The sequence below is a fragment of the Channa argus genome, unplaced genomic scaffold (assembly GCF_033026475.1).
Source record: "Channa argus isolate prfri unplaced genomic scaffold, Channa argus male v1.0 Contig011, whole genome shotgun sequence".
NCBI classification, from domain to species: Eukaryota; Metazoa; Chordata; class Actinopteri; order Anabantiformes; family Channidae; genus Channa; species Channa argus.
The window spans coordinates 297,930-322,243 of NW_027125230.1; the positions used below are offsets into that span (position 1 = coordinate 297,930).

The window sequence follows — 24,314 nt, forward strand, 5'->3', positions numbered from 1 at the left end:
AGCACGATGGTTGGCAAACCAATAAAGTAGCAAAACAGCAATGAAAGAACAAAATTTGATGAAAATATAGAACAATTTCTATGAATAAATAGGCAGTAACACCAGCTTGTGCTGCCCGTAAACCCAAGCAAAGAAGCTTACAGCACGTGGTATTCCCAGGCGGTCTTCCTACCAAGTACTAACAAGGCCCGGCCCTATTTGGCTGCCGAGATCGGACGGGATCGGGCGCTTAGAGAGCGGTGTGGCCGTAAGCTGAATTTGACATCATCAACAGCTCTTAAAAACGCTGGAGAAGCAGAATGCATGACACTTGCTAAGAAGAAGATAAATGTGGCAAAGTACAAAGTACTATAACTGTACTGGTCTGTTACGCCCCTGTCTAGGGGGTCAGGGTGCAACATACAAAGATAAATTAGCATGTTCCCTCTCCGATCCCCAAACCAAAATCCAGGATCGAGATGTTCCAACAGAATGATATTTATTTTAAACGAAAGAAAGTGTCAAACAAAACATGACACTACAACTCAGGGCGAACCAAGGCCAACATAATAAACAAAATAAGCCATTTCCCACAGAAAGTGCTAGCTAGCCTGATAGAAATAAACAAACCAAAAGACAGTCGCTAACCCTAACTCCCTAATGTGAAAACAGTCCAAAGAAAATGGCAGTTCACCCCTACAGATTTAATACTATTTACAAAATATACAATTTATAAACAAAACCACGGCACAAAACCTAACAATTCAAAAATGCTAAATAAGGTTTGGAAACCAAGAACAACAAACAGGTGCTGATGCCACAAAGAGCCTCGCTAGCTGTTGGGAACCGTACTTTTAAAACTCCAGGAAGTGTAGGATGGACCAATCAGCTTCCTGTACTGCCCCCCAATCCGGCCAATCAGGCAGGGCACCTATAAGAACAAGAAAATAAAAACAACACATATGGCCAGGACCGTAACATGGTCTACTAGTAATGAAGCACGATGGTTGGCAAACCAATAAAGTAGCAAAACAGCAATGAAAGAACAAAATTTGATGAAAATATAGAACAATTTCTATGAATAAATAGGCAGTAACACCAGCTTGTGCTGCCCGTAAACCCAAGCAAAAAAGCTTACAGCACCTGGTATTCCCAGGCAGTCTTCCTACCAAGTACTAACCAGGCCCGGCTCTATTTGGCTGCCGAGATCGGACGAGATCGGGCGCTTAGAGAGCGGTTTGGCCGTAAGCTGCATTTGACATCATCAACAGCTCTTAAAAACGCTGGAGAAGCAGAATGCATGACACTTGCTAAGAAGAAGATAAATGTGGCAAAGTACAAAGTACTTTAACTGTACTGGTCTGTTACGCCCCTGTCTAGGGGGTCAGGGTGCAACATACAAAGATAAATTAGCATGTTCCCTCTCCGATCCCCAAACCAAAATCCAGGATCGAGATGTTCCAACAGAATGATATTTATTTTAAACGAAAGAAAGTGTCAAACAAAACATGACACTACAACTCAGGGCGAACCAAGGCCAACATAATAAACAAAATAAGCCATTTCCCACAGAAAGTGCTAGCTAGCCTGATAGAAATAAACAAACCAAAAGACAGTCGCTAACCCTAACTCCCTAATGTGAAAACAGTCCAAAGAAAATGGCAGTTCACCCCTACAGATTTAATACTATTTACAAAATATACAATTTATAAACAAAACCACGGCACAAAACCTAACAATTCAAAAATGCTAAATAAGGTTTGGAAACCAAGAACAGCAAACAGGTGCTGATGCCAGAAAGAGCCTCGCTAGCTGTTGGGAACCGTACTTTTAAAACTCCAGGAAGTGTAGGATGGACCAATCAGCTTCCTGTACTGCCCCCCAATCCGGCCAATCAGGCAGGGCACCTATAAGAACAAGAAAATAAAAACAATACATATGGCCAGGACCGTAACATGGTCTACTAGTAATGAAGCACGATGGTTGGCAAACCAATAAAGTAGCAAAACAGCAATGAAAGAACAAAATTTGATGAAAATATAGAACAATTTCTATGAATAAATAGGCAGTAACACCAGCTTGTGCTGCCCGTAAACCCAAGCAAAGAAGCTTACAGCACGTGGTATTCCCAAGCGGTCTTCCTACCAAGTACTAACCAGGCCCGGCCCTATTTGGCTGCCGAGATCGGACGGGATCGGGCGCTTAGAGAGCAGTGTGGCCGTAAGCTGCATTTGACATCATCAACAGCTCTTAAAAACGCTGGAGAAGCAGAATGCATGACCTTTGCTAAGAAGAAGATAAATGTGGCAAAGTACAAAGTACTATAACTGTACTGGTCTGTTACGCCCCTGTCTAGGGGGTCAGGGTGCAACATACAAAGATAAATTAGCATGTTCCCTCTCCGATCCCCAAACCAAAATCCAGGATCGAGATGTTCCAACAGAATTATATTTATTTTAAACGAAAGAAAGTGTCAAACAAAACATGACACTACAACTCAGGGCGAACCAAGGCCAACATAATAAACAAAATAAGCCATTTCCCACAGAAAGTGCTAGCTAGCCTGATAGAAATAAACAAACCAAAAGACAGTCGCTAACCCTAACTCCCTAATGTGAAAACAGTCCAAAGAAAATGGCAGTTCACCCCTACAGATTTAATACTATTTACAAAATATACAATTTATAAACAAAACCACGGCACAAAACCTAACAATTCAAAAATGCTAAATAAGGTTTGGAAAGCAAGAACAGCAAACAGGTGCTGATGCCAGAAAGAGCCTCGCTAGCTGTTGGGAACCGTACTTTTAAAACTCCAGGAAGTGTAGGATGGACCAATCAGCTTCCTGTACTGCCCCCCAATCCGGCCAATCAGGCAGGGCACCTATAAGAACAAGAAAATAAAAACAACACATATGGCCAGGACCGTAACATGGTCTACTAGTAATGAAGCACGATGGTTGGCAAACCAATAAAGTAGCAAAACAGCAATGAAAGAACAAAATTTGATGAAAATATAGAACAATTTCTATGAATAAATAGGCAGTAACACCAGCTTGTGCTGCCCGTAAACCCAAGCAAAGAAGCTTACAGCACGTGGTATTCCCAGGCGGTCTTCCTACCAAGTACTAACAAGGCCCAGCCCTATTTGGCTGCCGAGATCGGACGGGATCGGGCGCTTAGAGAGCAGTGTGGCCGTAAGCTGCATTTGACATCATCAACAGCTCTTAAAAACGCTGGAGAAGCAGAATGCATGACCCTTGCTAAGAAGAAGATAAATGTGGCAAAGTACAAAGTACTATAACTGTACTGGTCTGTTACGCCCCTATCTAGGGGGTCAGGGTGCAACATACAAAGATAAATTAGCATGTTCCCTCTCCGATCCCCAAACCAAAATCCAGGATCGAGATGTTCCAACAGAATGATATTTATTTTAAACGAAAGAAAGTGTCAAACAAAACATGACACTACAACTCAGGGCGAACCAAGGCCAACATAATAAACAAAATAAGCCATTTCCCACAGAAAGTGCTAGCTAGCCTGATAGAAATCAACAAACCAAAAGATAGTCGCTAACCCTAACTCCCTAATGTGAAAACAAGAGAAAACAATCAAAAGAAAATGGCAGTCCACCCCTACAGATTTAATACTATTTACAAAATATACAATTTATAAACAAAACCACGGCACAAAACCTAACAATTCAAAAATGCTAAATAAGGTTTGGAAAGCAAGAACAGCAAACAGGTGCTGCTGCCAGAAAGAGCCTCGCTAGCTGTTGGGAACCGTACTTTTAAAACTCCAGGAAGTGTAGGATGGACCAATCAGCTTCCTGTACTTCCCCCAAATCCGGCCAATCAGGCAGGGCACCTATAAGAACAACAAAATAAAAACAACACATATGGCCAGGACCGTAACATGGTCTACTAGTAATGAAGCACGATGGTTGACAAACCAATAAAGTAGCAAAACAGCAATGAAAGAACAAAATTTGATGAAAATATAGAACAATTTCTATGAATAAATAGGCAGTAACACCAGCTTGTGCTGCCCGTAAACCCAAGCAAAAAAGCTTACAGCACCTGGTATTCCCAGGCGGTCTTCCTACCAAGTACTAACCAGGCCCGGCTCTATTTGGCTGCCGAGATCGGACGAGATCGGGCGCTTAGAGAGCGGTGTGGCCGTAAGCTGCATTTGACATCATCAACAGCTCTTAAAAACGCTGGAGAAGCAGAATGCATGACACTTGCTAAGAAGAAGATAAATGTGGCAAAGTACAAAGGACTATAACTGTACTGGTCTGTTACGCCCCTGTCTAGGGGCTCAGGGTGCAACATACAAAGATAAATTAGCATGTTCCCTCTCCGATCCCCAAACCAAAATCCAGGATCGAGATGTTCCAACAGAATGATATTTATTTTAAACGAAAGAAAGTGTCAAACAAAACATGACACTACAACTCAGGGCGAACCAAGGCCAACATAATAAACAAAATAAGCCATTTCCCCCAGAAAGTGCTAGCTAGCCTGATAGAAATCAACAAACCAAAAGACAGTCGCTAACCCTAACTCCCTAATGTGAAAACAGTCCAAAGAAAATGGCAGTTCACCCCTACAGATTTAATACTATTTACAAAATATACAATTTATAAACAAAACCACGGCACAAAACCTAACAATTCAAAAATGCTAAATAAGGTTTGGAAACCAAGAACAGCAAACAGGTGCTGATGCCAGAAAGAGCCTCGCTAGCTGTTGGGAACCGTACTTTTAAAACTCCAGGAAGTGTAGGATGGACCAATCAGCTTCCTGTACTGCCCCCCAATCCGGCCAATCAGGCAGGGCACCTATAAGAACAAGAAAATAAAAACAACACATATGGCCAGGACCGTAACATGGTCTATTAGTAATGAAGCACGATGGTTGACAAACCAATAAAGTAGCAAAACAGCAATGAAAGAACAAAATTTGATGAAAATATAGAACAATTTCTATGAATAAATAGGCAGTAACACCAGCTTGTGCTGCCCGTAAACCCAAGCAAAAAAGCTTACAGCACCTGGTATTCCCAGGCGGTCTTCCTACCAAGTACTAACCAGGCCCGGCTTTATTTGGCTGCCGAGATCGGACGAGATCGGGCGCTTAGAGAGCGGTGTGGCCGTAAGCTGCATTTGACATCATCAACAGCTCTTAAAAACGCTGGAGAAGCAGAATGCATGACACTTGCTAAGAAGAAGATAAATGTGGCAAAGTACAAAGTACTATAACTGTACTGGTCTGTTACGCCCCTGTCTAGGGGGTCAGGGTGCAACATACAAAGATAAATTAGCATGTTCCCTCTCCGATCCCCAAACCAAAATCCAGGATCGAGATGTTCCAACAGAATGATATTTATTTTAAACGAAAGAAAGTGTCAAACAAAACATGACACTACAACTCAGGGCGAACCAAGGCCAACATAATAAACAAAATAAGCCAGTTCCCACAGAAAGTGCTAGCTAGCCTGATAGAAATAAACAAACCAAAAGACAGTCGCTAACCCTAACTCCCTAATGTGAAAACAGTCCAAAGAAAATGGCAGTTCACCCCTACAGATTTAATACTATTTACAAAATATACAATTTATAAACAAAACCACGGCACAAAACCTAACAATTCTAAAATGCTAAATAAGGTTTGGAAACCAAGAACAGCAAACAGGTGCTGATGCCAGAAAGAGCCTCGCTAGCTGTTGGGAACCGTACTTTTAAAACTCCAGGAAGTGTAGGATGGACCAATCAGCTTCCTGTACTTCCCCCAAATCCGGCCAATCAGGCAGGGCACCTATAAGAACAACAAAATAAAAACAACACATATGGCCAGGACCGTAACATGGTCTACTAGTAATGAAGCACGATGGTTGACAAACCAATAAAGTAGCAAAACAGCAATGAAAGAACAAAATTTGATGAAAATATAGAACAATTTCTATGAATAAATAGGCAGTAACACCAGCTTGTGCTGCCCGTAAACCCAAGCAAAAAAGCTTACAGCACCTGGTATTCCCAGGCGGTCTTCCTACCAAGTACTAACCAGGCCCGGCTCTATTTGGCTGCCGAGATCGGACGAGATCGGGCGCTTAGAGAGCGGTGTGGCTGTAAGCTGCATTTGACATCATCAACAGCTCTTAAAAACGCTGGAGAAGCAGAATGCATGACACTTGCTAAGAAGAAGATAAATGTGGCAAAGTACAAAGTACTATAACTGTACTGGTCTGTTACGCCCCTGTCTAGGGGGTCAGGGTGCAACATACAAAGATAAATTAGCATGTTCCCTCTCCGATCCCCAAACCAAAATCCAGGATCGAGATGTTCCAACAGAATGATATTTATTTTAAACGAAAGAAAGTGTCAAAGAAAACATGACACTACAACTCAGGGCGAACCAAGGCCAACATAATAAACAAAATAAGCCATTTCCCACAGAAAGTGCTAGCTAGCCTGATAGAAATAAACAAACCAAAACACAGTCGCTAACCCTAACTCCCTAATGTGAAAACCAGAGAAAACAATCAAAAGAAAATGGCAGTCCACCCCTACAGATTTAATACTATTTACAAAATATACAATTTATAAACAAAACCACGGCACAAAACCTAACAATTCAAAAATGCTAAATAAGGTTTGGAAAGCAAGAACAGCAAACAGGTGCTGCTGCCAGAAAGAGCCTCGCTAGCTGTTGGGAACCGTACTTTTAAAACTCCAGGAAGTGTAGGATGGACCAATCAGCTTCCTGTACTTCCCCCAAATCCGGCCAATCAGGCAGGGCACCTATAAGAACAACAAAATAAAAACAACACATATGGCCAGGACCGTAACATGGTCTACTAGTAATGAAGCACGATGGTTGACAAACCAATAAAGTAGCAAAACAGCAATGAAAGAACAAAATTTGATGAAAATATAGAACAATTTCTATGAATAAATAGGCAGTAACACCAGCTTGTGCTGCCCGTAAACCCAAGCAAAAAAGCTTACAGCACCTGGTATTCCCAGGTGGTCTTCTTACCAAGTACTAACCAGGCCCGGCTCTATTTGGCTGCCGAGATCGGACGAGATCGGGCGCTTAGAGAGCGGTGTGGCCGTAAGCTGCATTTGACATCATCAACAGCTCTTAAAAACGCTGGAGAAGCAGAATGCATGACACTTGCTAAGAAGAAGATAAATGTGGCAAAGTACAAAGTACTATAACTGTACTGGTCTGTTACGCCCCTGTCTAGGCTGTGGAACAAGATGGCGGCGCGGCAGTAGCTCGCAGCGGCCTCTCCGGATCCAACAAATGGTGTTTTTGCCGTATTTAGCCAGACCCTTTACAGTACATGGACACCACAGTCAGCTGTGTTCATGTTTACGACCGCCAGACATTGCTGCGGCACAGGGTTCATACATACAATAATCTGCACGAGGAAGTAATTGGTAACCTTCGCGACCTCGGCTTGCTACGACCCCAGCGACAAATACCAGGCCCCCAGCCCTCGGTGTCACCTGACGCCGGTGGCCAGGTGAGGGGACGTCGGAAGCGCTGCTCGAGGAAGCGGAAGCGCGGCAAGCGGGCGGGTGTCCGTGCTAGGCTAAATGCTAACCCTAGCCGGCCGGCTCTACCGTCCATTCTCCTCTCCAACGTCTGCTCCCTGGACAATAAACTAGACTAAATCCGACTCCAGCGGACCACGCGGCGAGAATTCAGAGACTGCTGCATCTTTGTTTTCACGGAGACGTGGCTCAGTGACAGAGTTCCGGAAGCCGCCATCCAGCTAGACGGGCTAACCGTGTTTCGCGCCGACAGAAACGCTGCTCTGTGCGGTAAGACTCGCGGTGGTGGCGTGTGTGTTTACATCAACACGGAGTGGTGCAAGAACTCTGTGCTTGTCTCACGTTTCTGCTCATCGCTAGTGGAGTTTGTGACTGTTAGATGCAGACCGTTCTATTTACCACGGGAATTCACCACTGTTTTCATTGTCGGAGTGTACATTCCCCCCAGCGCTAATGCTAAGGAGGCACTGTGTGAACTCTACGGTGCTATTAGCGACCTGCAGAACGCTCACCCCGACGGACTGTTTATTATTGCCGGAGATTTCAACCATGCGAATCTCAGGACTGTGCTCCCTAAACTTCATCAGCATGTGGACTTTGCAACGAGAGGAGGGAACACGCTGGATCTTGTTTACACAAACATCCCCGGCGCGTATCGTGCGGAGCCCCGCCCCCATCTCGGCTACTCAGACCACATCTCGGTTATGCTAATTCCAGCATACAGACCGCTCGTCAGACGCTCTAAACCGGTTCTGAAACAGGTGAAAACCTGGCCAGCAGGAGCTACTTCTGCTCTTCAAGACTGTTTTGAGTGCACTGACTGGGACATGTTTAGGGAGGCCGCAACCAACGGCGATTCCATCAACTTGGAGGAATACACGTCAACAGTAACCAGCTACATCAGCAAGTGCGTTGACGATGTGACCATCTCCAAGACCATCACTACACGCTCCAACAGGAAGCCGTGGATAAATGCCAATGTGTGTGCGCTGCTGAAACAAAGAGACGCTGCCTTCAGAACAGGGGACAAGACGGCCTTGAGAACAGCAAGGGCCAAACTGTCCCGTGCCATTAGAGAGGCAAAGCGCGCACACTCAAAGAAAATCCACGACCACTTCGAAGACAGCGGAGACACCCGGCGCATGTGGCAGGGCATCCAGGCGATCACGAACTACAAGACAACTTCACCTGATTGTGACCGCGACGCCTCCCTCCCAGATGCGCTGAACCACTTCTACGCCCGGTTTGAGGCACAGAACAACGTGAAGGCGAGGAAGTCCACTCCACCTCCCAGTGACCAGGTGCTCTGTCTAACCACAGCTGAAGTGAGGAAAACTCTATGCAGAGTTAACCCACGGAAGTCTGCTGGACCAGACAACATTCCTGGCAGAGTGCTCAGGGAGTGCGCAGAACAGCTAGCGGATGTCTTCACAGACATCTTCAACATCTCCCTGAGCAGCAACGTTGTTCCTACGTGCCTCAAGGCAACGACCATCGTGCCTGTGCCTAAGAAGTCTACTGTCTCCTGCCTCAATGACTACCGTCCCGTCGCGCTCACACCCATCGTGATGAAGTGCTTCGAGAGGCTCGTCATGAGGCACATTAAGACCCAACTCCCAACCTCCCTGGACCCCATGCAGTTTGCGTATCGTCCAAATCGTTCCACGGACGATGCCATCTCCACGACCCTCCATCTGGCCCTCACCCACCTGGACAGTAAGGACTCATACGTACGAATGCTGTTCATTGACTTCAGCTCAGCATTCAACACAATCATCCCTCAGCACCTGACTGAGAAATTGAGCATACTGGGCCTGAACACCTCCCTCTGCAACTGGATTCTGGACTTCCTGACTGGGAGACCCCAGTCAGTCCGGATCGGGAACAACATCTCCAGCACCACCACACTGAGCACTGGAGCCCCTCAGGGCTGTGTGCTCAGCCCTCTGCTGTTCACTCTGCTGACGCACGACTGTGTAGCAATGCACAGCTCAAACCACATAGTCAAGTTTGCTGATGACACGACCGTGGTGGGTTTAATCAGCAAGAACGACGAGTCAGCCTACAGAGAGGAGGTGCAACGATTAACAGCCTGGTGTGGAGCAAACAACCTGTCTCTGAACGTTGACAAAACTAAAGAGATGGTTGTGGACTTCAGGAGAGCACAGGGTGACCATTCTCCATTGATCATCGATGGATCCTCAGTGGAGATAGTCAAGAGCACCAAATTCCTTGGTGTTCATCTGGCGGACAACCTCACCTGGTCAGTCAACACCAGCTCCATCACCAAGAAGGCCCAGCAGCGTCTCTACTTCCTGAGAAGGCTGAGGAAAGCCCATCTCCCTCCCCCCATCCTGACCATGTTCTACAGAGGGACCATTGAGAGCATCCTGAGCAGCTGCATCACTGCCTGGTTTGGGAACTGCACCGTCGCGGATCGCAAGACCCTACAGAGGATAGTGAGGACAGCTGAGAAGATCATCGGAGTCTCTCTGCCCTCTATCATGCACATTTACACCACACGCTGCATCCGCAAAGCCAACAGCATTGTGGACGACCGCACACACCCATCACACACACTCTTCACACTCCTGCCATCAGGAAAGAGGTTCCGAAGCATTCGGGCCACCACATCCAGACTATGCAACAGTTTTTTCCCACAAGCCATCAGGCTCCTCAACACACAGAACTGAAATAGAACTTAAACACACTGCAAACCGAACTCAGCACATTCTCATCACTCACTACTCATCTCATTCCACCACCACTTATTTATTATTTATTTACTTTTATCATTCTACATTTACTGCACTACACTGTTTACCTGCTGTTTTTTTTTGCACATTCCAATGCAATTGCACTTTTTTTACATGCTGGACATTTAAATGCACTATACCGTTTACAAGCTGCTCTTTTTTTTAACACCCCTAGCACACTTAACTGAACTGTACTGTACTGTAAAATAGTATACAGTAGGTTTACTGGTCGGCACTGTCTTGGGTCTTGTGTCTTGTGTCCTGTCCTGTGTTACTTGTGTTGTCTGTCTACACTGTACGTCTGTACTGTTTTTTCGTCTGCACTGTTTGCACTTGGTTGCACTCGATGCACTTTATTATAACTTGTGTTGTTTGTAGCACCTTGGTTCTTGGAGGAACGTTATCTCGTTTCAACTGTGTACTGTGAACAACTGTGTATAGTAGAAATGACAATAAAAGCCACTTGACTTGACTAGGGGGTCAGGGTGCAACATACAAAGATAAATTAGCATGTTCCCTCTCCGATCCCCAAACCAAAATCCAGGATCGAGATGTTCCAACAGAATGATATTTATTTTAAACGAAAGAAAGTGTCAAACAAAACATGACACTACAACTCAGGGCGAACCAAGGCCAACATAATAAACAAAATAAGCCAGTTCCCACAGAAAGTGCTAGCTAGCCTGATAGAAATAAACAAACCAAAAGACAGTCGCTAACCCTAACTCCCTAATGTGAAAACAGTCCAAAGAAAATGGCAGTTCACCCCTACAGATTTAATACTATTTACAAAATATACAATTTATAAACAAAACCACGGCACAAAACCTAACAATTCTAAAATGCTAAATAAGGTTTGGAAACCAAGAACAGCAAACAGGTGCTGATGCCAGAAAGAGCCTCGCTAGCTGTTGGGAACCGTACTTTTAAAACTCCAGGAAGTGTAGGATGGACCAATCAGCTTCCTGTACTGCCCCCAAATCCGGCCAATCAGGCAGGGCACCTATAAGAACAACAAAATAAAAACAACACATATGGCCAGGACCGTAACATGGTCTACTAGTAATGAAGCACGATGGTTGACAAACCAATAAAGTAGCAAAACAGAAATGAAAGAACAAAATTTGATGAAAATATAGAACAATTTCTATGAATAAATAGGCAGTAACACCAGCTTGTGCTGCCCGTAAACCCAAGCAAAAAAGCTTACAGCACCTGGTATTCCCAGGCGGTCTTCCTACCAAGTACTAACCAGGCCCGGCTCTATTTGGCTGCCGAGATCGGACGAGATCGGGCGCTTACAGAGCGGTGTGGCCGTAAGCTGCATTTGACATCATCAACAGCTCTTAAAAACGCTGGAGAAGCAGAATTCATGACACTTGCTAAGAAGAAGATAAATGTGGCAAAGTACAAAGTACTATAACTGTACTGGTCTGTTACGCCCCTGTCTAGGGGGTCAGGGTGCAACATACAAAGATAAATTAGCATGTTCCCTCTCCGATCCCCAAACCAAAATCCAGGATCGAGATGTTCCAACAGAATGATATTTATTTTAAACGAAAGAAAGTGTCAAACAAAACATGACACTACAACTCAGGGCGAACCAAGGCCAACATAATAAACAAAATAAGCCATTTCCCACAGAAAGTGCTAGCTAGCCTGATAGAAATAAACAAACCAAAAGACAGTCGCTAACCCTAACTCCCTAATGTGAAAACAGTCCAAAGAAAATGGCAGTTCACCCATACAGATTTAATACTATTTACAAAATATACAATTTATAAACAAAACCACGGCACAAAACCTAACAATTCAAAAATGCTAAATAAGGTTTGGAAACCAAGAACAGCAAACAGGTGCTGATGCCAGAAAGAGCCTCGCTAGCTGTTGGGAACTGTACTTTTAAAACTCCAGGAAGTGTAGGATGGACCAATCAGCTTCCTGTACTGCCCCCCAATCCGGCCAATCAGGCAGGGCACCTATAAGAACAAGAAAATAAAAACAACACATATGGCCAGGACCGTAACATGGTCTACTAGTAATGAAGCACGATGGTTGGCAAACCAATAAAGTAGCAAAACAGCAATGAAAGAACAAAATTTGATGAAAATATAGAACAATTTCTATGAATAAATAGGCAGTAACACCAGCTTGTGCTGCCCGTAAACCCAAGCAAAAAAGCTTACAGCACCTGGTATTCCCAGGCGGTCTTCCTACCAAGTACTAACCAGGCCCGGCTCTATTTGGCTGCCGAGATCGGACGAGATCGGGCGCTTAGAGAGCGGTGTGGCCGTAAGCTGCATTTGACATCATCAACAGCTCTTAAAAACGCTAGAGAAGCAGAATGCATGACACTTGCTAAGAAGAAGATAAATGTGGCAAAGTACAAAGTACTATAACTGTACTGGTCTGTTACGCCCCTGTCTAGGGGGTCAGGGTGCAACATACAAAGATAAATTAGCATGTTCCCTCTCCGATCCCCAAACCAAAATCCAGGATCGAGATGTTCCAACAGAATGATATTTATTTTAAACGAAAGAAAGTGTCAAACAAAACATGACACTACAACTCAGGGCGAACCAAGGCCAACATAATAAACAAAATAAGCCATTTCCCACAGACAGTGCTAGCTAGCCTGATAGAAATAAACAAACCAAAAGACAGTCGCTAACCCTAACTCCCTAATGTGAAAACAAGAGAAAACAATCAAAAGAAAATGGCAGTCCACCCCTACAGATTTAATACTATTTACAAAATATACAATTTATAAACAAAACCACGGCACAAAACCTAACAATTCAAAAATGCTAAATAAGGTTTGGAAAGCAAGAACAGCAAACAGGTGCTGCTGCCAGAAAGAGCCTCGCTAGCTGTTGGGAACCGTACTTTTAAAACTCCAGGAAGTGTAGGATGGACCAATCAGCTTCCTGTACTTCCCCCAAATCCGGCCAATCAGGCAGGGCACCTATAAGAACAACAAAATAAAAACATCACATATGGCCAGGACCATAACATGGTCTACTAGTAATGAAGCACGATGGTTGACAAACCAATAAAGTAGCAAAACAGCAATGAAAGAACAAAATTTGATGAAAATATAGAACAATTTCTATGAGTAAATAGGCAGTAACACCAGCTTGTGCTGCCCGTAAACCCAAGCAAAAAAGCTTACAGCACCTGGTATTCCCAGGCGGTCTTCCTACCAAGTACTAACCAGGCCCGGCTAATTTGGCTGCCGAGATCGGACGAGATCGGGCGCTTAGAGAGCGGTGTGGCCGTAAGCTGCATTTGACATCATCAACAGCTCTTAAAAACGCTGGAGAAGCAGAATGCATGACACTTGCTAAGAAGAAGATAAATGTGGCAAAGTACAAAGTACTATAACTGTACTGGTCTGTTACGCCCCTGTCTAGGGGGTCAGGGTGCAACACACAAAGATAAATTAGCATGTTCCCTCTCCGATCCCCAAACCAAAATCCAGGATCGAGATGTTCCAACAGAATGATATTTATTTTAAACGAAAGAAAGTGTCAAACAAAACATGACACTACAACTCAGGGCGAACCAAGGCCAACATAATAAACAAAATAAGCCATTTCCCACAGAAAGTGCTAGCTAGCCTGATAGAAATAAACAAACCAAAAGACAGTAGCTAACCCTAACTCCCTAATGTGAAAACAAGAGAAAACAATCAAAAGAAAATGGCAGTCCACCCCTACAGATTTAATACTATTTACAAAATATAAAATTTATAAACAAAACCACGGCACAAAACCTAACAATTCAAAAATGCTAAATAAGGTTTGGAAACCAAGAACAGCAAACAGGTGCTGATGCCAGAAAGAGCCTCGCTAGCTGTTGGGAACCGTACTTTTAAAACTCCAGCAAGTGTAGGATGGACCAATCAGCTTCCTGTACTGCCCCCCAATCCGGCCAATCAGGCAGGGCACCTATAAGAACAAGAAAATAAAAACAACACATATGGCCAGGACCGTAACATGGTCTATTAGTAATGAAGCACGATGGTTGACAAACCAATAAAGTAGCAAAACAGCAATGAAAGAACAAAATTTGATGAAAATATAGAACAATTTCTATGAATAAATAGGCAGTAACACCAGCTTGTGCTGCCCGTAAACCCAAGCAAAAAAGCTTACGGCACCTGGTATTCCCAGGCGGTCTTCCTACCAAGTACCAACCAGGCCCGGCCCTATTTGGCTGCCGAGATCGGACGAGATCGGGCGCTTAGAGAGCGGTGTGGCCGTAAGCTGCATTTGACATCATCAACAGCTCTTAAAAACGCTGGAGAAGCAGAATGCATGACACTTGCTAAGAAGAAGATAAATGTGGCAAAGTACAAAGTACTATAACTGTACTGGTCTGTTACGCCCCTGTCTAGGGGGTCAGGGTGCAACATACAAAGATAAATTAGCATGTTCCCTCTCCGATCCCCAAACCAAAATCCAGGATCGAGATGTTCCAACAGAATGATATTTATTTTAAACGAAAGAAAGTGTCAAACAAAACATGACACTACAACTCAGGGCGAACCAAGGCCAACATAATAAACAAAATAAGCCATTTCCCACAGAAAGTGCTAGCTAGCCTGATAGAAATAAACAAACCAAAAGACAGTCGCTAACCCTAACTCCCTAATGTGAAAACCAGAGAAAACAATCAAAAGAAAATGGCAGTCCACCCCTACAGATTTAATACTATTTACAAAATATACAATTTATAAACAAAACCACGGCACAAAACCTAACAATTCAAAAATGCTAAATAAGGTTTGGAAAGCAAGAACAGCAAACAGGTGCTGCTGCCAGAAAGAGCCTCGCTAGCTGTTGGGAACCGTACTTTTAAAACTCCAGGAAGTGTAGGATGAACCAATCAGCTTCCCGTACTTCCCCCAAATCCGGCCAATCAGGCAGGGCACCTATAAGAACAACAAAATAAAAACAACACATATGGCCAGGACCGTAACATGGTCTACTAGTAATGAAGCACGATGGTTGACAAACCAATAAAGTAGCAAAACAGCAATGAAAGAACAAAATTTGATGAAAATATAGAACAATTTCTATGAATAAATAGGCAGTAACACCAGCTTGTGCTGCCCGTAAACCCAAGCAAAAAAGCTTACAGCACCTGGTATTCCCAGGTGGTCTTCTTACCAAGTACTAACCAGGCCCGGCTCTATTTGGCTGCCGAGATCGGACGAGATCGGGCACTTAGAGAGCGGTGTGGCCGTAAGCTGCATTTGACATCATCAACAGCTCTTAAAAACGCTGGAGAAGCAGAATGCATGACACTTGCTAAGAAGAAGATAAATGTGGCAAAGTACAAAGTACTATAACTGTACTGGTCTGTTGCGCCCCTGTCTAGGCTGTGGAACAAGATGGCGGCGCGGCAGTAGCTCGCAGCGGCCTCTCCGGATCCAACAAATGGTGTTTTTGCCGTATTTAGCCAGACCCTTTACAGTACATGGACACCACAGTCAGCTGTGTTCATGTTTACGACCGCCAGACATTGCTGCGGCACAGGGTTCATACATACAATAATCTGCACGAGGAAGTAATTGGTAACCTTCGCGACCTCGGCTTGCTACGACCCCAGCGACAAATACCAGGCCCCCAGCCCTCGGTGTCACCTGACGCCGGTGGCCAGGTGAGGGGACGTCGGAAGCGCTGCTCGAGGAAGCGGAAGCGCGGCAAGCGGGCGGGTGTCCGTGCTAGGCTAAATGCTAACCCTAGCCGGCCGGCTCTACCGTCCATTCTCCTCTCCAACGTCTGCTCCCTGGACAATAAACTAGACTAAATCCGACTCCAGCGGACCACGCGGCGAGAATTCAGAGACTGCTGCATCTTTGTTTTCACGGAGACGTGGCTCAGTGACAGAGTTCCGGAAGCCGCCATCCAGCTAGACGGGCTAACCGTGTTTCGCGCCGACAGAAACGCTGCTCTGTGCGGTAAGACTCGCGGTGGTGGCGTGTGTGTTTACATCAACACGGAGTGGTGCAAGAACTCTGTGCTTGTCTCACGTTTCTGCTCATCGCTAGTGGAGTTTGTGACTGTTAGATGCAGACCGTTCTATTTACCACGGGAATTCACCACTGTTTTCATTGTCGGAGTGTACATTCCCCCCAGCGCTAATGCTAAGGAGGCACTGTGTGAACTCTACGGTGCTATTAGCGACCTGCAGAACGCTCACCCCGACGGACTGTTTATTATTGCCGGAGATTTCAACCATGCGAATCTCAGGACTGTGCTCCCTAAACTTCATCAGCATGTGGACTTTGCAACGAGAGGAGGGAACACGCTGGATCTTGTTTACACAAACATCCCCGGCGCGTATCGTGTGGAGCCCCGCCCCCATCTCGGCTACTCAGACCACATCTCGGTTATGCTAATTCCAGCATACAGACCGCTCGTCAGACGCTCTAAACCGGTTCTGAAACAGGTGAAAACCTGGCCAGCAGGAGCTACTTCTGCTCTTCAAGACTGTTTTGAGTGCACTGACTGGGACATGTTTAGGGAGGCCGCAACCAACGGCGATTCCATCAACTTGGAGGAATACACGTCAACAGTAACCAGCTACATCAGCAAGTGCGTTGACGATGTGACCATCTCCAAGACCATCACTACACGCTCCAACAGGAAGCCGTGGATAAATGCCAATGTGTGTGCGCTGCTGAAACAAAGAGACGCTGCCTTCAGAACAGGGGACAAGACGGCCTTGAGAACAGCAAGGGCCAAACTGTCCCGTGCCATTAGAGAGGCAAAGCGCGCACACTCAAAGAAAATCCACGACCACTTCGAAGACAGCGGAGACACCCGGCGCATGTGGCAGGGCATCCAGGCGATCACGAACTACAAGACAACTTCACCTGATTGTGACCGCGACGCCTCCCTCCCAGATGCGCTGAACCACTTCTACGCCCGGTTTGAGGCACAGAACAACGTGAAGGCGAGGAAGTCCACTCCACCTCCCAGTGACCAGGTGCTCTGTCTAACCACAGCTGAAGTGAGGAAAACTCTATGCAGAGTTAACCCACGGAAGTCTGCTGGACCAGACAACATTCCTGGCAGAGTGCTCAGGGAGTGCGCAGAACAGCTAGCGGATGTCTTCACAGACATCTTCAACATCTCCCTGAGCAGCAACGTTGTTCCTACGTGCCTCAAGGCAACGACCATCGTGCCTGTGCCTAAGAAGTCTACTGTCTCCTGCCTTAATGACTACCGTCCCGTCGCGCTCACACCCATCGTGATGAAGTGCTTCGAGAGGCTCGTCATGAGGCACATTAAGACCCAACTCCCAACCTCCCTGGACCCCATGCAGTTTGCGTATCGTCCAAATCGTTCCACGGACGATGCCATCTCCACGACCCTCCATCTGGCCCTCACCCACCTGGACAGTAAGGACTCATACGTACGAATGCTGTTCATTGACTTCAGCTCAGCATTCAACACAATCATCCCTCAGCACCTGACTGAGAAATTGAGCATACTGGGCCTGAACACCTCCCTCTGCAACTGGATTCTGGACTTCCTGACTGGGAGACCCCAGTCAGTCCGGATCGGGAACAACATCTCCAGCACCACCACACTGAGCACTGGAGCCCCTCAGGGCTGTGTGCTCAGCCCTCTGCTGTTCACTCTGCTGACGCACGACTGTGTAGCAATGCACAGCTCAAACCACATAGTCAAGTTTGCTGATGACACGACCGTGGTGGGTTTAATCAGCAAGAACGACGAGTCAGCCTACAGAGAGGAGGTGCAACGATTAACAGCCTGGTGTGGAGCAAACAACCTGTCTCTGAACGTTGACAAAACTAAAGAGATGGTTGTGGACTTCAGGAGAGCACAGGGTGACCATTCTCCATTGATCATCGATGGATCCTCAGTGGAGATAGTCAAGAGCACCAAATTCCTTGGTGTTCATCTGGCGGACAACCTCACCTGGTCAGTCAACACCAGCTCCATCACCAAGAAGGCCCAGCAGCGTCTCTACTTCCTGAGAAGGCTGAGGAAAGCCCATCTCCCTCCCCCCATCCTGACCATGTTCTACAGAGGGACCATTGAGAGCATCCTGAGCAGCTGCATCACTGCCTGGTTTGGGAACTGCACCGTCGCGGATCGCAAGACCCTACAGAGGATAGTGAGGACAGCTGAGAAGATCATCGGAGTCTCTCTGCCCTCTATCATGCACATTTACACCACACGCTGCATCCGCAAAGCCAACAGCATTGTGGACGACCGCACACACCCATCACACACACTCTTCACACTCCTGCCATCAGGAAAGAGGTTCCGAAGCATTCGGGCCACCACATCCAGACTATGCAACAGTTTTTTCCCACAAGCCATCAGGCTCCTCAACACACAGAACTGAAATAGAACTTAAACACACTGCAAACCGAACTCAGCACATTCTCATCACTCACTACTCATCTCATTCCACCACCACTTATTTATTATTTATTTACTTTTATCATTCTACATTTACTGCACTACACTGTTTACCTGCTGTTTTTTTTTGCACATTCCAATGCAATTGCACTTTTTTTACATGCTGGACATTTAAATGCACTATACCGTTTACAAGCTGCTCTTTTTTTTAACACCCCTAGCACACTTAACTGAACTGTACTGTACTGTAAAATAGTATACAGTAGGTTTACTGGTCGGCACTGTCTTGGGTCTTGTGTCTTGTGTCCTGTCCTGTGTTACTTGTGTTGTCTGTCTACACTGTACGTCTGTACTGTTTTTTCGTCTGCACTGTTTGCACTTGGTTGCACTCGATGCACTTTATTATAACTTGTGTTGTTTGTAGCACCTTGGTTCTTGGAGGAACGTTATCTCGTTTCAACTGTGTACTGTGAACAACTGTGTATAGTAGAAATGACAATAAAAGCCACTTGACTTGACTAGGGGGTCAGGGTGCAACATACAAAGATAAATTAGCATGTTCCCTCTCCGATCCCCAAACCAAAATCCAGGATCGAGATGTTCCAACAGAATGATATTTATTTTAAACGAAAGAAAGTGTCAAACAAAACATGACACTACAACTCAGGGCGAACCAAGGCCAACATAATAAACAAAATAAGCCAGTTCCCACAGAAAGTGCTAGCTAGCCTGATAGAAATAAACAAACCAAAAGACAGTCGCTAACCCTAACTCCCTAATGTGAAAACAGTCCAAAGAAAATGGCAGTTCACCCCTACAGATTTAATACTATTTACAAAATATACAATTTATAAACAAAACCACGGCACAAAACCTAACAATTCTAAAATGCTAAATAAGGTTTGGAAACCAAGAACAGCAAACAGGTGCTGATGCCAGAAAGAGCCTCGCTAGCTGTTGGGAACCGTACTTTTAAAACTCCAGGAAGTGTAGGATGGACCAATCAGCTTCCTGTACTGCCCCCAAATCCGGCCAATCAGGCAGGGCACCTATAAGAACAACAAAATAAAAACAACACATATGGCCAGGACCGTAACATGGTCTACTAGTAATGAAGCACGATGGTTGACAAACCAATAAAGTAGCAAAACAGAAATGAAAGAACAAAATTTGATGAAAATATAGAACAATTTCTATGAATAAATAGGCAGTAACACCAGCTTGTGCTGCCCGTAAACCCAAGCAAAAAAGCTTACAGCACCTGGTATTCCCAGGCGGTCTTCCTACCAAGTACTAACCAGGCCCGGCTCTATTTGGCTGCCGAGATCGGACGAGATCGGGCGCTTACAGAGCGGTGTGGCCGTAAGCTGCATTTGACATCATCAACAGCTCTTAAAAACGCTGGAGAAGCAGAATTCATGACACTTGCTAAGAAGAAGATAAATGTGGCAAAGTACAAAGTACTATAACTGTACTGGTCTGTTACGCCCCTGTCTAGGGGGTCAGGGTGCAACATACAAAGATAAATTAGCATGTTCCCTCTCCGATCCCCAAACCAAAATCCAGGATCGAGATGTTCCAACAGAATGATATTTATTTTAAACGAAAGAAAGTGTCAAACAAAACATGACACTACAACTCAGGGCGAACCAAGGCCAACATAATAAACAAAATAAGCCATTTCCCACAGAAAGTGCTAGCTAGCCTGATAGAAATAAACAAACCAAAAGACAGTCGCTAACCCTAACTCCCTAATGTGAAAACAGTCCAAAGAAAATGGCAGTTCACCCATACAGATTTAATACTATTTACAAAATATACAATTTATAAACAAAACCACGGCACAAAACCTAACAATTCAAAAATGCTAAATAAGGTTTGGAAACCAAGAACAGCAAACAGGTGCTGATGCCAGAAAGAGCCTCGCTAGCTGTTGGGAACTGTACTTTTAAAACTCCAGGAAGTGTAGGATGGACCAATCAGCTTCCTGTACTGCCCCCCAATCCGGCCAATCAGGCAGGGCACCTATAAGAACAAGAAAATAAAAACAACACATATGGCCAGGACCGTAACATGGTCTACTAGTAATGAAGCACGATGGTTGGCAAACCAATAAAGTAGCAAAACAGCAATGAAAGAACAAAATTTGATGAAAATATAGAACAATTTCTATGAATAAATAGGCAGTAACACCAGCTTGTGCTGCCCGTAAACCCAAGCAAAAAACCTTACAGCACCTGGTATTCCCAGGCGGTCTTCCTACCAAGTACTAACCAGGCCCGGCTCTATTTGGCTGCCGAGATCGGACGAGATCGGGCGCTTAGAGAGCGGTGTGGCCGTAAGCTGCATTTGACATCATCAACAGCTCTTAAAAACGCTAGAGAAGCAGAATGCATGACACTTGCTAAGAAGAAGATAAATGTGGCAAAGTACAAAGTACTATAACTGTACTGGTCTGTTACGCCCCTGTCTAGGGGGTCAGGGTGCAACATACAAAGATAAATTAGCATGTTCCCTCTCCGATCCCCAAACCAAAATCCAGGATCGAGATGTTCCAACAGAATGATATTTATTTTAAACGAAAGAAAGTGTCAAACAAAACATGACACTACAACTCAGGGCGAACCAAGGCCAACATAATAAACAAAATAAGCCATTTCCCACAGACAGTGCTAGCTAGCCTGATAGAAATAAACAAACCAAAAGACAGTCGCTAACCCTAACTCCCTAATGTGAAAACAAGAGAAAACAATCAAAAGAAAATGGCAGTCCACCCCTACAGACTTAATACTATTTACAAAATATACAATTTATAAACAAAACCACGGCACAAAACCTAACAATTCAAAAATGCTAAATAAGGTTTGGAAAGCAAGAACAGCAAACAGGTGCTGCTGCCAGAAAGAGCCTCGCTAGCTGTTGGGAACCGTACTTTTAAAACTCCAGGAAGTGTAGGATGGACCAATCAGCTTCCTGTACTTCCCCCAAATCCGGCCAATCAGGCAGGGCACCTATAAGAACAACAAAATAAAAACATCACATATGGCCAGGACCATAACATGGTCTACTAGTAATGAAGCACGATGGTTGACAAACCAATAAAGTAGCAAAACAGCAATGAAAGAACAAAATTTGATGAAAATATAGAACAATTTCTATGAGTAAATAGGCAGTAACACCAGCTTGTGCTGCCCGTAAACCCAAGCAAAAAAGCTTACAGCACCTGGTATTCCCAGGCGGTCTTCCTACCAAGTACTAACCAGGCCCGGCTCTATTTGGCTGCCGAGATCGGACGAGATCGGGCGCTTAGAGAGCGGTGTGGCCGTAAGCTGCATTTGACATCATCAACAGCTCTTAAAAACGCTGGAGAAGCAGAATGCATGACACTTGCTAAGAAGAAGATAAATGTGGCAAAGTACAAAGTACTATAACTGTACTGGTCTGTTACGCCCCTGTCTAGGGGGTCAGGGTGCAACACACAAAGATAAATTAGCATGTTCCCTCTCCGATCCCCAAACCAAAATCCAGGATCGAGATGTTCCAACAGAATGATATTTATTTTAAACGAAAGAAAGTGTCAAACAAAACATGACACTACAACTCAGGGCGAACCAAGGCCAACATAATAAACAAAATAAGCCATTTCCCACAGAAAGTGCTAGCTAGCCTGATAGAAATAAACAAACCAAAAGACAGTAGCTAACCCTAACTCCCTAATGTGAAAACAAGAGAAAACAATCAAAAGAAAATGGCAGTCCACCCCTACAGATTTAATACTATTTACAAAATATACAATTTATAAACAAAACCACGGCACAAAACCTAACAATTCAAAAATGCTAAATAAGGTTTGGAAAGCAAGAACAGCAAACAGGTGCTGCTGCCAGAAAGAGCCTCGCTAGCTGTTGGGAACCGTACTTTTAAAACTCCAGGAAGTGTAGGATGGACCAATCAGCTTCCTGTACTTCCCCCAAATCCGGCCAATCAGGCAGGGCACCTATAAGAACAACAAAATAAAAACATCACATATGGCCAGGACCATAACATGGTCTACTAGTAATGAAGCACGATGGTTGACAAACCAATAAAGTAGCAAAACAGCAATGAAAGAACAAAATTTGATGAAAATATAGAACAATTTCTATGAGTAAATAGGCAGTAACACCAGCTTGTGCTGCCCGTAAACCCAAGCAAAAAAGCTTACAGCACCTGGTATTCCCAGGCGGTCTTCCTACCAAGTACTAACCAGGCCCGGCTCTATTTGGCTGCCGAGATCGGACGAGATCGGGCGCTTAGAGAGCGGTGTGGCCGTAAGCTGCATTTGACATCATCAACAGCTCTTAAAAACGCTGGAGAAGCAGAATGCATGACACTTGCTAAGAAGAAGATAAATGTGGCAAAGTACAAAGTACTATAACTGTACTGGTCTGTTACGCCCCTGTCTAGGGGGTCAGGGTGCAACACACAAAGATAAATTAGCATGTTCCCTCTCCGATCCCCAAACCAAAATCCAGGATCGAGATGTTCCAACAGAATGATATTTATTTTAAACGAAAGAAAGTGTCAAACAAAACATGACACTACAACTCAGGGCGAACCAAGGCCAACATAATAAACAAAATAAGCCATTTCCCACAGAAAGTGCTAGCTAGCCTGATAGAAATAAACAAACCAAAAGACAGTCGCTAACCCTAACTCCCTAATGTGAAAACAGTCCAAAGAAAATGGCAGTTCACCCCTACAGATTTAATACTATTTACAAAATATACAATTTATAAACAAAACCACGGCACAAAACCTAACAATTCAAAAATGCTAAATAAGGTTTGGAAACCAAGAACAGCAAACAGGTGCTGATGCCAGAAAGAGCCTCGCTAGCTGTTGGGAACCGTACTTTTAAAACTCCAGCAGGTGTAGGATGGACCAATCAGCTTCCTGTACTGCCCCCCAATCCGGCCAATCAGGCAGGGCACCTATAAGAACAAGAAAATAAAAACAACACATATGGCCAGGACCGTAACATGGTCTATTAGTAACGAAGCACGATGGTTGACAAACCAATAAAGTAGCAAAACAGCAATGAAAGAACAAAATTTGATGAAAATATAGAACAATTTCTATGAATAAATAGGCAGTAACACCAGCTTGTGCTGCCCGTAAACCCAAGCAAAAAAGCTTACAGCACCTGGTATTCCCAGGCGGTCTTCCTACCAAGTACTAACCAGGCCCGGCTTTATTTGGCTGCCGAGATCGGACGAGATCGGGCGCTTAGAGAGCGGTGTGGCCGTAAGCTGCATTTGACATCATCAACAGCTCTTAAAAACGCTGGAGAAGCAGAATGCATGACACTTGCTAAGAAGAAGATAAATGTGGCAAAGTACAAAGTACTATAACTGTACTGGTCTGTTACGCCCCTGTCTAGGGGGTCAGGGTGCAACATACAAAGATAAATTAGCATGTTCCCTCTCCGATCCCCAAACCAAAATCCAGGATCGAGATGTTCCAACAGAATGATATTTATTTTAAACGAAAGAAAGTGTCAAACAAAACATGACACTACAACTCAGGGCGAACCAAGGCCAACATAATAAACAAAATAAGC

At 44.7% G+C, this 24,314-nt stretch overlaps 2 non-coding genes and 16 pseudogenes across 2 annotated transcripts; all 18 read right to left on the bottom strand.

Moving 5' to 3' along the window:
• Positions 1-134: 134 nt before the first annotated feature.
• LOC137111532 (5S ribosomal RNA) lies at positions 135-253 on the bottom strand (annotated as a pseudogene).
• An 857-nt stretch (positions 254-1,110) lies between these two features.
• On the bottom strand, positions 1,111-1,229 carry LOC137112119 (5S ribosomal RNA; annotated as a pseudogene).
• Positions 1,230-2,086: 857 nt separating this feature from the next.
• On the bottom strand, positions 2,087-2,205 carry LOC137111498 (5S ribosomal RNA; annotated as a pseudogene).
• An 857-nt stretch (positions 2,206-3,062) lies between these two features.
• LOC137111590 (5S ribosomal RNA) lies at positions 3,063-3,181 on the bottom strand (annotated as a pseudogene).
• Positions 3,182-4,048: 867 nt separating this feature from the next.
• LOC137111779 (5S ribosomal RNA) lies at positions 4,049-4,167 on the bottom strand (annotated as a pseudogene).
• Positions 4,168-5,024: 857 nt separating this feature from the next.
• Positions 5,025-5,143, bottom strand: LOC137112145 (5S ribosomal RNA; annotated as a pseudogene).
• Positions 5,144-6,000: 857 nt separating this feature from the next.
• Positions 6,001-6,119, bottom strand: LOC137112009 (5S ribosomal RNA; annotated as a pseudogene).
• An 867-nt stretch (positions 6,120-6,986) lies between these two features.
• LOC137112159 (5S ribosomal RNA) lies at positions 6,987-7,105 on the bottom strand (annotated as a pseudogene).
• A 4,402-nt stretch (positions 7,106-11,507) lies between these two features.
• On the bottom strand, positions 11,508-11,626 carry LOC137111775 (5S ribosomal RNA). The gene has a single exon (XR_010912337.1). It is a non-coding gene; the product is annotated as a 5S ribosomal RNA (ribosomal RNA).
• Positions 11,627-12,483: 857 nt separating this feature from the next.
• LOC137111780 (5S ribosomal RNA) lies at positions 12,484-12,602 on the bottom strand (annotated as a pseudogene).
• An 867-nt stretch (positions 12,603-13,469) lies between these two features.
• LOC137111575 (5S ribosomal RNA) lies at positions 13,470-13,587 on the bottom strand (annotated as a pseudogene).
• An 867-nt stretch (positions 13,588-14,454) lies between these two features.
• On the bottom strand, positions 14,455-14,573 carry LOC137112121 (5S ribosomal RNA; annotated as a pseudogene).
• Positions 14,574-15,440: 867 nt separating this feature from the next.
• Positions 15,441-15,559, bottom strand: LOC137111405 (5S ribosomal RNA; annotated as a pseudogene).
• Positions 15,560-19,961: 4,402 nt separating this feature from the next.
• Positions 19,962-20,080, bottom strand: LOC137111787 (5S ribosomal RNA). Its single transcript, XR_010912338.1, has one exon. It is a non-coding gene; the product is annotated as a 5S ribosomal RNA (ribosomal RNA).
• Positions 20,081-20,937: 857 nt separating this feature from the next.
• Positions 20,938-21,056, bottom strand: LOC137112164 (5S ribosomal RNA; annotated as a pseudogene).
• Positions 21,057-21,923: 867 nt separating this feature from the next.
• Positions 21,924-22,042, bottom strand: LOC137111781 (5S ribosomal RNA; annotated as a pseudogene).
• Positions 22,043-22,909: 867 nt separating this feature from the next.
• LOC137111782 (5S ribosomal RNA) lies at positions 22,910-23,028 on the bottom strand (annotated as a pseudogene).
• Positions 23,029-23,885: 857 nt separating this feature from the next.
• LOC137112146 (5S ribosomal RNA) lies at positions 23,886-24,004 on the bottom strand (annotated as a pseudogene).
• Between the last annotated feature and the right edge of the window lie 310 nt (positions 24,005-24,314).